The sequence below is a fragment of the Vulpes vulpes genome, chromosome 14, assembly GCF_048418805.1.
Source record: "Vulpes vulpes isolate BD-2025 chromosome 14, VulVul3, whole genome shotgun sequence".
NCBI lineage: Eukaryota > Metazoa > Chordata > Mammalia > Carnivora > Canidae > Vulpes > Vulpes vulpes.
The window spans coordinates 123738297-123754000 of NC_132793.1; the positions used below are offsets into that span (position 1 = coordinate 123738297).

Sequence of the window (15704 nt, forward strand, 5' to 3'; positions counted from 1 at the left end):
AGCAATTTAATTATAAGTTTGAAGCTTATCTTTCATTTTTGACATTTTTATGTGTGATGTGAAGTAGGAGTTGATTTAAATGAAATCACCATATTTGCTAAACTACAGCAGACATATTTGCAGAGATAGTTGCAATCCTTTATATGTAAATGCTCAATCTTTACCATTCAATTACAGTAATTATTGAATTTGAGATGCCTTGTCCTACCTGGAAGTTTAATACTGACAGTCCTCTGTTGGCAAGTTCTATAATCATTATGTAAAGAAAATGGTCTGTTCAGGCTGTAAGGAACTATATTTGAATTGAAAAGTAATTAAGGGTATTCCATTATTTGGTTAGCAAAATCTCCTTTTTTTTTTTTAACAGCATTAATGGCCTCCAAAATTAATACCAAGGTTTGGATTACAGTTTTGCAACACTTCTCTGTTGAGTCATTGATGTGTTTGTAAGGATTCTGACTCTATATATTCACGGGCCGATGACATGACACCAATGAAATAAATTTTTATGTGAAATAAACTGTATAGTTTCTTCTCTGCCAGAGTTTCCCGAGACAGATTTTCAAATAAGAGTCTGCCAGATGTGTTGCCACTGTGTAGTTTGTGGCATCCCAGTATTTAGAATGTATTTCTGTATCTTCCTCACGGCTTGACTCCTTCCAAGGTGTGATTAGAGTTTTGAAGGTAGTTTTGGCAAAGAGAAAGGAAAAAAATAATTGAAAGAAGGAGAAGTCTAGAAAGGAGAAAAAAGAAGGGCGTAATATAAACTATATATTCCTCCAAGTTCACCTCCAGGTCCCCTCCTTTCCTCTGGACAGTCATAATCTACCAATGGGATATGACTGTAGTATTCTAGATCTCAACTCCACAAAGTGACCCTTCACCTATACTCTATGGCATCTCTTACAGACCTTATTCCTAGACATGTCATACAAGGACTCACTTCTTTGGAAGTGGAATTGCCATCTTATTCCTCACACCGTAAAAATACATTTGCAAAAACCAAATTCTTCAGCATGAACTATGCTCTGAACATGATGGAAACTCGTTTTTGAAGCAAGGACAGGATGCTGAGGGATGTGTGATTTGCTGTTTTCAGAAATAATAGAACTCTTCCAGTGAAATATGGTTGGGCTAACACTGCCTCAGTACCCCACGGTATCATCATTACCAGGAGAACGATATGATACACATCGAATCCTCAAGTATCTTTGTTGCTCAGAAATAAAATTCATTATACAGAGAAAGTATTAAATTCCTCAGAACTACAACTTTCTCCCTTCTTAGACCACTGTTATCTTAACATTCTGATCCAATGCATTCAACTGCTGTCTTAAATTATGTACATTCACTACCGATATTAACCACATCCAATATCAGAAAATAACACAGTATCATTTTTTTTTCCTATCACTTCCCTTCTCATTGCTCTGATCTTCAGGTTCTGGGCCATGCTAGGATCCCAGTGAGTGGCAACACAGGTGAAGAAGACAGCCATGACTGGCCCTAGGCAAGCATTTATATTATGAAATTATCACCGGCATCTCCTTTATGGAACTATTCCCTCTTGCCTCGCCCTTTCAGCATATCTTCCTCCTTTCTATCTTGCTGCCTTGAATCAAATGCCAAGAACCAGTTGGTTAAACCAATTCAGACTAGAGTCTTGGCAGGTCTGTGAGTTTCCTTACTTGCTTTATTTATTTATTTATTTATTTATTTATTTATTTATTTATTTATAGAATGAATCTGTAGTAGTACCTCTCAGCCCATGTGTTAGGTCTGCATCATGAAGTGATATCATCAGGAACATTTTTTTTTTTCTGTCATTTTGAGCACTGTTAACAATGTATGATTTTTTTTTTAATTGTTTCAGGTCTTGATTCAGAATTAAGCTATATAATAAGGGAACTTTATTTGTTTTTACAAACTAAGAACAAGAGTAAATTAGTTCCTGTTCTCGTGAAGGACTCATCTTTGTTAGGACACAGACGATCCAAGATTGTGCTACAGTTCCTGATAGACCCAGATAACGGCTCCACTGTAATCCCAGGTTCCCATAGTGAATTAAATCTGCTTTGGGTTATTTAGGTCACATACTGTATAAATGCCCTCTCTGTGTCATTTCTCTGTAAATAGTGAGTATGCTTCAGTTTTCTCTATAATATACATTTATTTTTGGACCTCATTAAACAGGTTAAGGAAATTTAAATAGGTCTAGCCAGTAGACAGCAGCTAAAGCTGAAGTTAGAAGTACTCTCTGTGGTATTATCTAACACAAGATGAGGGGCGTTTTTAACTCTTGGCTGTTACCTACAAAGGAACAGAAACCGCTTTTTGAAAATCAGGTCTGAAAATCAGGTCTATGCTTTTCTAAATATGCTGTTATTGCTTAAGAATATAAATTTTGTTTTAAAAGCAATAGATGGTGATTGCTATAAGCCATCCTTGTTCAGGTGGGGGTGGGAGTAAGAAGATTCTAGTTTAAATAGTATAGTCCAATTTGTCTTCTCCACCATCCCTTCACCTTCCCTTTGCTGCAAATGCATGGTTTTAATCCCTCCTTAACCTTAAACTGGTTTGTATTTTTCCAAAGTCTAATATCATTCTTGGAAAAGAATAAACTAGGTGCTTAGGGATTAATTATTTAACTGCATTTAAGTAAAGGTACCATATGAATTCATTTGATTACACAGGACAGTATAGTAAGTGAACGCCTCTGTACGAGAAGCTTCCTTATGTTCTGAAAGAATTAGCCCCTCTGTGCCTCACTTATGTTCTAGATGGGACTGATGATAAGAGGAGAAATATACCAGTATGTTCAACACTATCAGACTTTCCTTATTTCAAAAGTAAAAGAGAAATAATGTGTTTGTCTGTGGGAAGAGCAGATCCTCTGTTCGGGTACTTGTGAAAACCACAAGTTCATTAATTAATCTTCATAATTCTAATGATAGCTTAGAAGAGTAAAAGGGAACAATTTCTAAAGAATTGATCATTATTAATTCAATAAGTGGAAGTAAAAGGAGTTTTCAGCTTTACCTTGTAGGATAAGCAATATGATTTTTTTAAAAGATTTATTTATTTATTTATTTATTTATTTATTTATTTATTCATTCATTCATTCATTCATTCGTTCATTCATGAGAGACAGACAGAGAGAGGAAGAGACATAGGCAGAGGGAGAAGCAGGTTCCCCGCAAAGAGCCCGATGCAGGACTCAATCCCAGGAGGATCAGGACCTGAGCCAAAGGCAGACGTTCAACCACTGAGCCACACAGGCACCCCTATAAGATTTTAAATATGCATCTTAACACATTCAAAATATTCTCATTAAGAAAGTCTACATTTTTTAAAAGTACCAGACTCCCAAATATTTTATTGTAGTTCATACGTTCTCACTTCAGTAACAAGCTCTAAGCTTAATAACTGCGAAACAATCTCAACATTCTTAAGAACCCAAAAATGAGAGCACTTCAAGGGCAGATAGCAGGGAACATGTTAGGAATTAAACACACGAACACACACACACACACGTGCAAAAATACTTTCAGTATGATCCTTGGGAGGGCTATTCATGTGAATGTATACGTGTGTTTTGAGGATTTTTGTAGCAGTTGACATCCTTATCCTTGCTCAAAGGAAGAAACAGCAGTGTGTTTGCATGACCTTGTAGACTGATATTTTGAGCCATTACTTAATCCAGCAGCTGTGGCTAATGCCCTTTTGTGTGTTACAAAATAAACAAAGAAGCAGAATATAATAAGGCAAATGAATCCTTGAGCAAGTCAGCTTTGTGCATACAGCTTCGGCTTCCATAGAATGTTAACTGTTCCAATGTGATAGTGGTGACATCCTCTCCACAGTTTAGCTGTGAGATTTGGGCCCATAATAGACATCGCAACCTATTTGGGGACAATTTTAATCATTACCCATGAGCCATGACTAGCACAAACAGCAAGACGAGATCATGAGCAATAATCCACTTGAGAGAAGCTAGGTGTTTATCACCAAATCTCTGCTGGATAAAAGTGAGGACAAGTGACCTGTACATTATTACAGACATATTATACACAACAGGAGCCCTGAAGTGAGATATTTGCCTGCCAGTCAATACTTATTGTGTGCAGAGCATTCTCCTGATTCTATACATGGCTGAAAAGAAATAGTTCTTGTCCTTGTGGATCTTAAAAATCTAGTAGAAATGGCCAAATGTTGTGTTTAATAAGAATCAAAGGAAATCAAAAATTTATATCAAGAGGGCAAATCAGCCCTGTGTTACACGGGGTTTTAGAAGAATGAATGCTACGGACTAGACAAGGAAAGTAAAGGGGAAGAAACGGCAAAGAGCACAGGCAGGCAAGTGAGGTGGGAGTTGCTGAATATAAATCAATTTAGACAACCTCAGATGCAGCTACAAACCTGTGGCGATGTCCGTGACTTTGAGAATGAGCAGTGGAACCACTCGTGAAGCAAGACTGCAGCAAGCAGGAGAACCTCATGGTGAAACCAATCCCCAGGGATGTAGCCGAGCAACCACGATGTTGTTCCACTCATCATCTAGGTAGACCAAGTACATCCTGTTTCTGTGGGAACAAGAACTGCGCCACAGCTGACATCTTGAACTTAAAAAAAAAAAAAAAAATCCTCTAGGCTATATACTACTTTTTTTTTTTTTTTTTTTTTTTAATTGAAGAGTTTCTTCGGCTCAATCCTCAAATCTTTTCTTTGGTTGGGCCAAAGAAAACTCCGTGGGTTTGAGTTTGAATAAAAATGTAAGCATGGTAGGTTTTTGGTTTTGGGGGGCAGGGTTGGTTTTTGTCTTTGTTTTTTTTTCTGACCTACAATGTGGAAGGCACTGGGAGAAACAGTTTTACACCTGCTACTTCTCTAGAGGATTCCTGGGATTTCTACTATTCCTCTATGTTAATTGCCAACATGACTTTTTTTCCCCTATGTTTACTCTCAAATGGTTTTCTACGATACAAAAATGGTAAACCAATGGAAGTAAACCATATAATTCCTTCAGGCCTCTTTCAGTTGAATCTTGAGATTCAAAGCAATTGGATCTCTCAGAAGCCTTCAGAAAAGTGCTGTTTTTGTCCTGTGGCTGATTGCATGTGCTACATAAAATATAGCTTCCTTTGAGGTTTTGAATGATATATTCTTTAGAGAGCCTCAAAACCAAGATAAAATAAGAGTTTTATAACACTTTGCAAATGTAGACTCAAGGGATTTGCCACAAATAGGGAATTCCTTTTCAATATTTATAAGAAAACAAGAGCAACCACTTTCAAACAACTGTATACTATGTCAGAAATACAACTGGAATCTAAATACACATGCATATTTACACACACATTCCAAAATGTGTTCCATGTGTTGTAGAGAAAATCCATCCATTTTGTTGAGTACCAATAACTTTCCGTTTTAAATCCTAAATTGAGCATGATAACCTGCAAATATGTTCACTCATTACAAATATTTACTAAGCATCTACTATGTGTCAAATACTCTTAGGCACTGGAGCTGATGCTAAAGTGGAAGACTTGCATCCTGTTTGTGTAGTTCAGCCTACAAGAGAGGCTAACTCACTATTTAAGAAAGATTTAAATAAACAATTTCTAATGCTGTGTATCTGCCTTTATTATGTATTTTTGTTTAGAGTTTATCTTAGTGCTACAGGGGAAAAGACAGTTCTGAACCTGCTGCAGCACGTAAAAGATTATCTGATATTTCACAACAAAGTTAATACCAAATTCTTTCAGAGCTGATTGTTTTGTTTATTTTGAGTGCTAGAATAAAGTAATTGTTAAGTTATACTTGAAACAAATCACACCATTTCAAAATAATTATGAAGTCTAGTCTCCCTTGTCAAGCATAGTATCTGTTTTACATGATATATACCAAAACGTGTGTTTTTAAACTGGCTATAGTTTTACAAAACACTATGATGACTAAGAAATTGCAGATATATTTAGTCTCATTGTTTTCCCTATAATGAATTTGTCCTTTTGGCTGGTTAAAGGTCCATTTTCATGATGTCAGATCACTGAATGGAATTTTGAGTTCTTGGAACTTCAAAAGGCTCATTATGTAATAAAACATTCAAATCTAATTTGAAAGGAAATGCTTCACTAGGGTCCATTTCCTGAGCGTGTCTTGTAAACAGATGCAAGTTTGGACACTTCCTCTTTCTAATGTCACCTCTTTTTGACATTCCTATATATGTTCTCTTATAATTAGATATTCAAACATTGAAATCCAATAAGCTTAAACATAAAAAGAATCATATGATTCCAGTGCTGGAAATATCTCTGAGGTCCCCCTGGTCCCACCTTCTTACTTTATGATGAGGACGAGGGAAGAACCAGCTACAGTGTATGAGGTTTTACTATAGAGGTCATCTACTATCTGTTAGTTCCATTTTCTTGCTATCTGGCTCAGGTGAAAAGGAAAGATTTGTTCTTTTAAATAATAAAAATAATAAAAAATAAAAACAGGAATTGAAAACTTCATGTACTTCCTTGAATTAGAACTGTTCATAACTCTTTTAAGTATTTTAGTATTTCTAAAATTTGGCCAGTAATTTGTAATTGTGGTTTGAGTGAACATTTAGATATACATAATCATATATATATTGTAATATATGTTATTTCTATATTATAATCATATATATAATTTATTTAAAATTTTATAGATTTCTTATTCCTCTCCCTTCCAAAACAAATCCAAATATTTCAGAGTTCTTAAAATAAATTCATAAGCAATATGATTGTTATAAATAAAACCAGAAGGGTCAAAAATCACACAAGGAAAAGGGGGGAAAAATTACCAGAAAAGAGGTAAGTTCATTATTTTTTTTTTTGTTTTTGTTTAACTCCAGTATATTTAACATACAGTGTTATATTAGCTTCAGGTATATAATACAGTGATCCAACAGTTCCATACATCACCTGGTGCTCAACACAAGTGCCCTTCTTAATCCCCATCATCTATTTCACCCATCCCCCCACCAACCTCCCCTCTGGTAACCAGCAGTTTGTTCTCTTATGATTAGGAGTCTGTTTCTTGGTTTCTCTCTCTCTATTGCTCTCTTTTTTTTTTTCCTTTGTTAATTTGTTTTGTTTCTTAAATCCCACATATTAGTGAAATCACAAACATTGAACTTTACATTGAGCTTCCCTTACCAGCCATCAAGGCAACGACAGGGTGAAGTCTTTTTGGTCTTAGTTTTAGATGCAAAGAGGTAGGAAGCATTTCTTGTACTGAATTCTAAATCATTTCAGCATAAAATCTTTATGTAAAGAGTACTAAAATAATGAACAAGGTCTCCACAAGAAGCTTTTAAAAAAGCATCAAAATTTCTTCATGGTTCTTATATTGAGTCCAGTGAAGGCCATTTGAACATGAAATTGAATTATTGGAAAATGATTTTTCTTTAGGGCAAAAGAGTATTAACTTAGATATGTGTTTTACTAATAACCTCAATTGAAGTAGGAATAGAATTTGAAGCAATTGAAAAACATGAAGATTAGCTTACCCTATTAAATTAATTAAACAAGTAGGCCATTAGATTGATGTGGCTCTGGTGCTGTGGTGGCCTATGTAAACAAACCAAAGTCTAAGCTTCTACATGCCTCAAGATGATGCAATCGAAATGTCAAGGACAACCAATCACAAATAGCCAACCAGGCTTTAAGCTCTAGCCAGTCAAATAATTTCCTTTCTTTGCTTCTGTACTTCATATAAGATTTTTCCCTGGCTCCTGCTCAGGGAGTGATCCCCACCTCTGAGGGTTAGGTGCTGCCTGATTTGAATATATTTTTGCTCAAATAAATCCTTAAAAACTTTTAATTTGCTTCAGTTTATCTTTTAACACCCTTTACAGTCTTATTCAAATATTGTACCAACCATGCTTTGGGCTAGAATGGATGCCAGCTCATTCAATATTACATTGTAAACAGCAGAATGAAGTATATCTCCACCTACTTGGATTACCTGGGACTGTGTGGGAAAAACTGATACTCTTCCCAGGATATTCTTCTAGTGATGTTATCATTCCAGCCAAAGTCCCTGTAAGGAGACGAAATGGGAACGGCTTTCAAGGCTTTTCATGGGTATGGACTGAGAAAACAGGCTCCTTCTAACTATAGGACTCTCTAGTAATAGCTTGGCTTCTGTGAGGGAGAGCAGGTTATGTAAACCACATAAACTCTACATAAAATTAGTCATATATATATGTATATGTATGTAATTATATACACATATATTACATACACACACACACACACACACACCCCTTGGATGGAAGGAAGGGAGGAAGAAAGGAAGGAAAAAAGGAAGGAAGAAAATCTAGAATCAATACCCAGCCATTTTTTGTTGGTGATATAATCAAATTATGAAGGTCAGTTTTTCTAAATTAATCATCAGTTTATTAATTTTACCTTTTTTCACTTTTTGGTGCTAGACCTTACTTTCTTAGGGTACTGACATTTTTTCTTTTGTACTCGTGTTAGTCCATGTCCTCCAAGAAGCAAATACTAGTATCAGATTAAACATGCTAGAAATTTATTAGGGGAACTCCCAGTGAGAGACAAGGGTAAGGAGCTTGGAGACTACTTGCTCTGATCTTGGGTAAAGGAGAGAGAAGGAAGGAGGGAGGGAAGGAAGGAAGGAAGGAAGGAAGGAAGGAAGGAAGGAACGAAGGAACGAAGGATTCTAGATGGGCCTTGCAATTTTTTTTTCTAAGATTTTATTTATTTATTCATGAGAGACACAAAGAGGCAGAGACACAGGCAGAGGGAGAGGCAGGCTCCCTTCAGGGAGCCCGATGAGGGACTTGATCCTAGGACCCCGGGATCAGGACCTGAGCCAAAGGTAGATGCTTAACCACTGAGCCACCCAGGTGGCAGGGCCTTGCACTTTTAAGGAGAGTTCAGCACTGCAATAGCAATCTGGGAGGTTATGAGCCGAAGGCTCTGCTGCCAGAGGAATCCCAAGTCTCCCAGGAACAGACCTGCCTTAGGATCACTGCCACACCCAGTCCTTGGCTGGAGGCCAGTGGTAAGGCATGGCCAGTACGTAGCAGCCAGGGCCAGCATTACTTTTACTCTCAGCAGTCAGAGATCCAGGAGACACATTCTGAGGGCCACCACAGTGGTATGTATCTAATAGCCTTAATTTACCTTGAGCAGAGTTATTTATACTACTTTCCATTTTTGTTTATTTTAATATACAATAATAATCACTTTTTGAGTGTTCACCAAATGATAGACAAATACATTAAAGCCTTTACATGCGTTATGTCATTTCATCTTCACACACACCCTGTTATTAGTCCCATTTTACAGAAGATTACTTAATAAGTCTCTTGCACGGACAGGCTGAGATGGACTATTATGTCATCTTCATTAATTGGAGAACTATGTTTCCCAGAATCCCCTCATCTATATGGCCCCCCTACCTATAGCTAGCCAAAAGAAGAACTCGAAAGCTATTTGAAAATTGGAAGTGATGCAGTAAACATTATTCCCTGAAAGTTGTTTGGCAGCCAGATGAGGTGATGGACAGATGTAGCTCTGATTGGTGGGTTCCAAGCATGTTTTTTAGTTCTCCTTTGCTCTGATTACATCTTTCTGCAGCCTACTGGTCCTCATGATCATAGCGACCTCACGTATACCTCCAAACACTTGACGTAGACCCAGAGAGTTGGTCTTCACAGAAAGAACTCTCCTTAAGTTCCTCATGGGATTCCCCTTTTATGGTTCTACTTTAGCAATTGGCTGCACTTGGCTTCTCAGATTGGCTACGTGATAACTACTCTGATCGTCTAAACTCTGCCTTCTAGACTTTCACTTATCCAGCTCCTCCAACAATTGTAAAGTCTAATTCCTATAATAAATCTTTTTTTCCCAGAGCAGAATGGCTATCCTCCCCTGCCTGAACTCTGATTGATAGAATAACAGTGCAAACATCTGTTGAATGAAATGGGCAATTTAGGCCTAGGCTATGGATTAAGTTGTATACATCAGTCTTCAGAATCCAATATCTTTTGTTGTGCATTAAAATGAGCACAATTCATTTGTTTCAAACACCAAACCCTCAAGAAGAAAATGTGGCCATAAATTATTGAGGTTAAAGTCCCTTACTGGCAGTTTCCCATATAGGCATTCATCTAACTACCTCACAATGTATGAGGCTCAGGGCCAAATTTTTGCCTCTCAGAATTAGATGGGTATGAAAACCTACAAATGTACCTGGTTGAGACTCCAAATTTTGGTGTCCTAAGAAGCAGCGGATAACTTTTTAGTCAAGAAAATTTTAAGAGCCGGCATTACCAGTCAAGCCTCTAATGTTAAAAATGCCTAATGTGTCTACAATCGCCTGCAAAATGTATCTCCAAGATACTGAATGGAGTTAATTTAATATTACTATGTCAATATATCAAATTAAGTGTTGAAAAATATCTTTCAGGAATAAGGGCTTTGCCATAATTCATATCAAGCTGGCTTTTTTTTCCCTGGGAGTAGTTTTACAGTACACGTCTCTGTCTTATGCTTTTCAACCTCAATTTTTGAACAATACAGAATCAAAATAAAATATATATATATATATATATATATATATATATATATACATACACACATATATATATATATATCACGAATGGTGCTATCACACCACCTTGGGAGGAAAAAAGAAGATATAGGGCTGTGATGATAGCTGCACACAGCTATTTTCTGTGCTTGTTCTATTTATCTATCAGGTCAGCCCGAAATGTATCTTTCTGCCAACCTGAGCATGATTGGTCCAGCTTTCCTAGCTGATGTCCTATTACGTTCTGCCAACAGGAGGTACTAGGGGGAGTTTGGAAGTGAAGGAAGGGGAAGTTCCAATAAGAAAGTACCACCCTCCTTATTTTTTTCTCTCAGCGGGGCCTGTGCCTGGCAGGGGCTGTCTACTCCAAAAGTGACTGTTTATTCTCACTCGTTTTGGCACTTGCAGAGCAAAACTCCTCGTTTGCCCTAAAGAAACCAGCGCCAGCCAGGTGCCCCCTCCTCCCTGACCAGAGGTCTAAACCTGAGCTCTAGGAGGCCCTTCCCTCCTCTAAACTGCTACTCTGGTAATCTCCATCTTTTGCCTTTTGTTCCCAGATCCCTTGGGGCAGAAGTTGCTTCTTATTAGCTCTGATCCCCCCTCCGTGCTTCCCTCTTGCTTTGCAGGCCTCCAACACCTGTGATCATTCATTATGTTCAATCTGTCTTGTCGAAGCACTGAATGTGAATTCTGTTCTCCTGATTGGACCCTGTCTGATAACATTCATTATTGCATGGCTTCTAGCCAATAAAAGGGATTTAGGTCTCCTTCCCTGCCTCCTTCTTCTCCTCCACTATTTAAGGGTTATTTTTCAAGTTTGTCTTCGATATCTTCAAGAAATATCCTGTCAACTACTAGGGAGCACCTGCAGTTTTCCTTTACTTCTGTTTTTTTTTTTTTTTTTTTTTTATGATGTCTATTGCCAAAGCCTTGAAAGCTATGAAACTTTGATCCTACAGATAGGCATCCAAGATGAGCTCTTCCTTAATGATCTAAAGGGTGATCCATTCTATTTATTCTGCTGCTCAATGGAGGGCCCACACCTTGCTCTAAAAATCTCCAGCATAATATAACCTCTATTCTCCAGAGCTGGTTTCTTTGACGTCCTTTACATATTTTTGTGTGGGTTCTCAGAAACTTTTAGACTTGAAGGGCACAGCTTTCACTTTTACAGCTATTTTGTTACAAGTGCTACCTTATGGCAGAGGTCTGAGTCATTGGGCTGAGCTGAAAGGCAATCAGTTTCACTGATAGAATGGACTACTTAGAATTACCTACAGTTTTACAGAAGGAAAGAGGTCGCACCCCTATGCCTTCCCTCCTTCAACAAGATTATCATCAATTTTATTTGTTTCATTCTCATTTCCTCTGAGGATTTCATTTGAACAAGGGAGTCTTCTGTTACAAAAATATTTTCAGAGCTATGTGCAGGGAACCTCCAGATGTACCCACACTTATCCAAATACAAAGATAAAAATACCTGGATTTCAAGCTGAGGCCACCACGATAAATGTAAAAATAATATTTACATGGTCCAGGATTCTTAGGATTGAATAGAAAAATTTCTCCCAAGCTTTATAATATTGAAAAAAGAATAAGTGTGCTCTTTATTTGTCGAAGAATATTGCTGTGTGCACATGGTTTCCTAGGAAACACAAGGCCTACATTCCTTGAAATGGTAGTTGTGGGTCCAAAGAACCTGAAAAAGGTGTGGAGTGACATTAAAATTTTGAAGGCTCCAGAGTACAAGGAAAACCTCCATCAATTAAAATGATCGTTAATCAGAACCCTAGGTTTCACTAGTTAAACAAGAGAAAATTAAGAAATGTATTGAGCTTCAGATATCTCTAATAAGACATTGTACTCTGCATTAATATGCATTAGTTCCAAAAAGTACATGAAAATTGCATATGAAAGGAATTTGAAAGCTGTGAATTTCTGATAAAAATGACATGTAGATATTTGCGGTGCTCCTCTCAGTAAAACCGAATACCTGAGAAAATATTTGAAAAGATAGAAAAGAAAGGTAAATGAAAATACAGAAATTTAAGATAAATCAGAACTCTGTGTAGGTGGGAGCTATATAAAGACAGGATTTTTAAAACTGACTTATTTGGGGGCATCTGGGTGGCTCAGTCAGGGAAGCATCTGATACTTGATCTCAGCTCAGGTCTTGATCTCAGCTCAGGTCTTGAGCTCAGGGTCATGAGTTTGGGCCCCATGTTGTGCTCCACGCTGATGTGGAGCCTACTTTAAAAAAAAAATGACATATTTCTTTCAAAGTCATAAATTTACTGTACATTAATGTCTATTAGTTAAAATATGCAAAACGTGGGAAAATTTTAGTCTTTAAACATTGAGCCATTTATTTGTGATTGTTGGAATAATTTCTATGTGGTTCCAAAGATTTTTTAATATTTTTTTTCAAAGGAAAATGGTTCTCTCTCTCTTTTAAAAAGATTTTATTCATCTATTTGAGGAGAATATGAGTGGAGGGGGAAGGACGGGGAGAAGGAGAAGCAGACTCCCCTCTGAGCAGGAAGCTCCATGTGGGGCTGATCCCAGGACCCTGAAATCATGACCTGAGCCAAAGACAAACACTTAACCAACTGAGCCACCCAGGTTCCCCATGAAGATGGTTCTTTATAGAAATTTCCACAAGATTTTTTTGATGTGCTCTCTCTTCACAGATTTTAGAATGAATTGCTCTAATGCAGATTTTTCTCTTGTACGTTATCCAAGGCAATCTCACACATAGCCTGTTATTTTCATACATGTGTTTAGTTGAAATATGATATGAAATATGATATGAAAGTACCACCTTTATTGCTATGATATGACTTTTATTTAGGGAGTAACACTTTATGTTTAGTTTTCTTATTTATGATCCATTTAATCCAGTTGAAATAAAGTAGACTTAGTAGTTTAAATGAATATTCTTTAACACTTAGAGACATGTATCATTCATAGACTCATTTGCATAAGCTTAAGGTTGATCATTTATGGTTTAGCACAACTTATATCTTAATAGCACCATAGAGACATAGCAAAGTATCTTTGATCTCTAGATTGATTCAACAATAATTTCTAACAACTTTATAATATTTTTGAAGATGTCAGATGTATCTTCCATCAGGATAGAAAGATCCACCGTCTCTCATCCTTCTGAAGAATGAATGTTTTATTGACTCACACTTCACACCAGCGAATTGGCTTTGCTATTCAATTTCTAGCAGAAAAGATTGCCTAGCGTAATCTATTCTAAAGGTAAAACAATTTTTGGTAGTCACCTGTAGTTAAGTAGCTTGTAGCTAATGACTCTGTGACAAAAATTGCAAGTTTTTCCCAAACAGTAATTCCTCCCTTATTTAGTAAAAGAACCCTGGCATTTTAACTGAGCACATGGATGCTGAGGATTTCATTTCTCAGCCTCCCTTAGTGCTAGGTATAGCCATTTGATTAAATTTTAGGCCATGGGTCATGGGTAAAAATACTGAGCAATTTCTAGGTCTGGCCTATAAAACAGTACACTGTGCATTTTATTCTCTCCTTCTCACCAGCTGGGATGTGGATGTGATAGTGAGAGCTAGAGCAACTATCTTGGGCCATGAGATAAATTCCATAGGTTGATAAAGAGCTTGATCCAGTTCTGAAGTACTTTTATGTGAACTAAGAGAGGAATAAGCTTCTGTATTATTTAGGGAACTGTTATTCTGGCCTTTGTTACCACACCCAAAGAAGCAGCATAAAATCCAAATACATGGAAATCCTATATTGGGCTATAGAATAGAGTGGGTAATTCTGACTCCACTAATTACCAATATGAATTTTAGTAAATTACTTAAAGTCTGTTATCCTCAGGTTCCCTTCCCTTCAGTGAAATGTGAGTTTTTATGGATGGGATCAACATACATAATCCATGGAGGTGCTCACCTCTGTAACTGACAAATTAAGTTTCCAAAGATATTATCTAGTCTTATTATTAGACCAGTATGTCAACCCATTCAGTTATATTGGTAAGTTTTAGCAAATAACTATTTCAAGAGTTTCTTTGGAAGCTATGTTACTAATTAAACTAGTTAAATTAGTTATATATCATAAATATACTTTATTGAGCTCCTTAGGTTTGATAACAGCATTTGTTAACATCCACTCACAAATTTTCTAGGTTCAATTTTTTCTAGAGTATAAATTTTGTGATCTTTATTTTCCAGTATGAGTTGAGTTGGATTCTAAAATGGATTTTTAAGCAAAAACCTTAACTTTACCCATAGGAACACCCTATTTCATTTCCATGAAGAGGTGTAAAGACTTTCAATTGAGGCCCATATCCTACCTAGAGTCTCTATAATTTTCATTTGAGTTTGTTACCTCTGTTTCCAGGTTAAAGTCTTTGGACCTTGACCAGACATCTGGAATAGCTACACATTGGAAGCATTTTAAAGACGATTTCCTTTAACTCATAATGACCAACAATTCTCAATAACTTTGTGATGAGAAACAATAGTCAATAATCTACTTCAAGCATTTCCTATAGGATGTGAGATTCCCTAATTAAACTTTCAGCTTTTCCAAAAGAGTGGTTCAGCAAGCTAAAGGTGTTACACAAAAAAATGGTTTCCTGATCCAATAGACTTAAGAAATGCTAAGTTAAGCAAGAGTAAACAGGTTGTTGGGTTTTTTTTTTTTTTTTGGGGGGGGGGGGTGTTGTTTGTTTACAGGACTTCCATAAAGACTTTAATATGATAATGTATGTCATAAATCTCTAGGAGAGAGTATTGAGGAAAGTATTTTCAAACTTGTTCAAGTAGCTTTCATTTTCATAAAACATTACATAGACCTAATTTGGAATTGCTAATTTTATGACTGGCTTAAGCAGGGTCATTGGAGAGCTGCATGGTTTCTCTGTGGGCATAACCATCCCATCAGATTAGGTCATTAGTCAAATGCTTTCTGGAATCTATCTTTGCGCCTTTAACCCCTTTATACTATGAATTAAGATAATGACCATTTCCGGTGTCTGTCCTCAGGCCTGATTCTGGCTTTCTCTTTTTCTATTGAACCTTGCCACTGCTCCCTATAGGCCTATTAATTTTTTCAAAGCTTTT

General features: G+C 36.8%; 1 protein-coding gene across 1 annotated transcript in view; it reads right to left on the reverse strand.

Moving 5' to 3' along the window:
• The window catches only part of DTHD1 (death domain containing 1), a 99621-nt gene that overhangs the window by 69523 nt on the left and 14394 nt on the right, over positions 1-15704 (reverse strand). Inside the window, exons 3-4 of the mRNA XM_072737917.1 lie at positions 7999-8073; positions 4420-4622 (exon numbers count right to left, since the gene is read on the reverse strand). The gene's annotated coding sequence lies outside the window, so the exon portion shown is untranslated. The remainder of the gene's footprint in view (positions 1-4419; positions 4623-7998; positions 8074-15704) is intronic.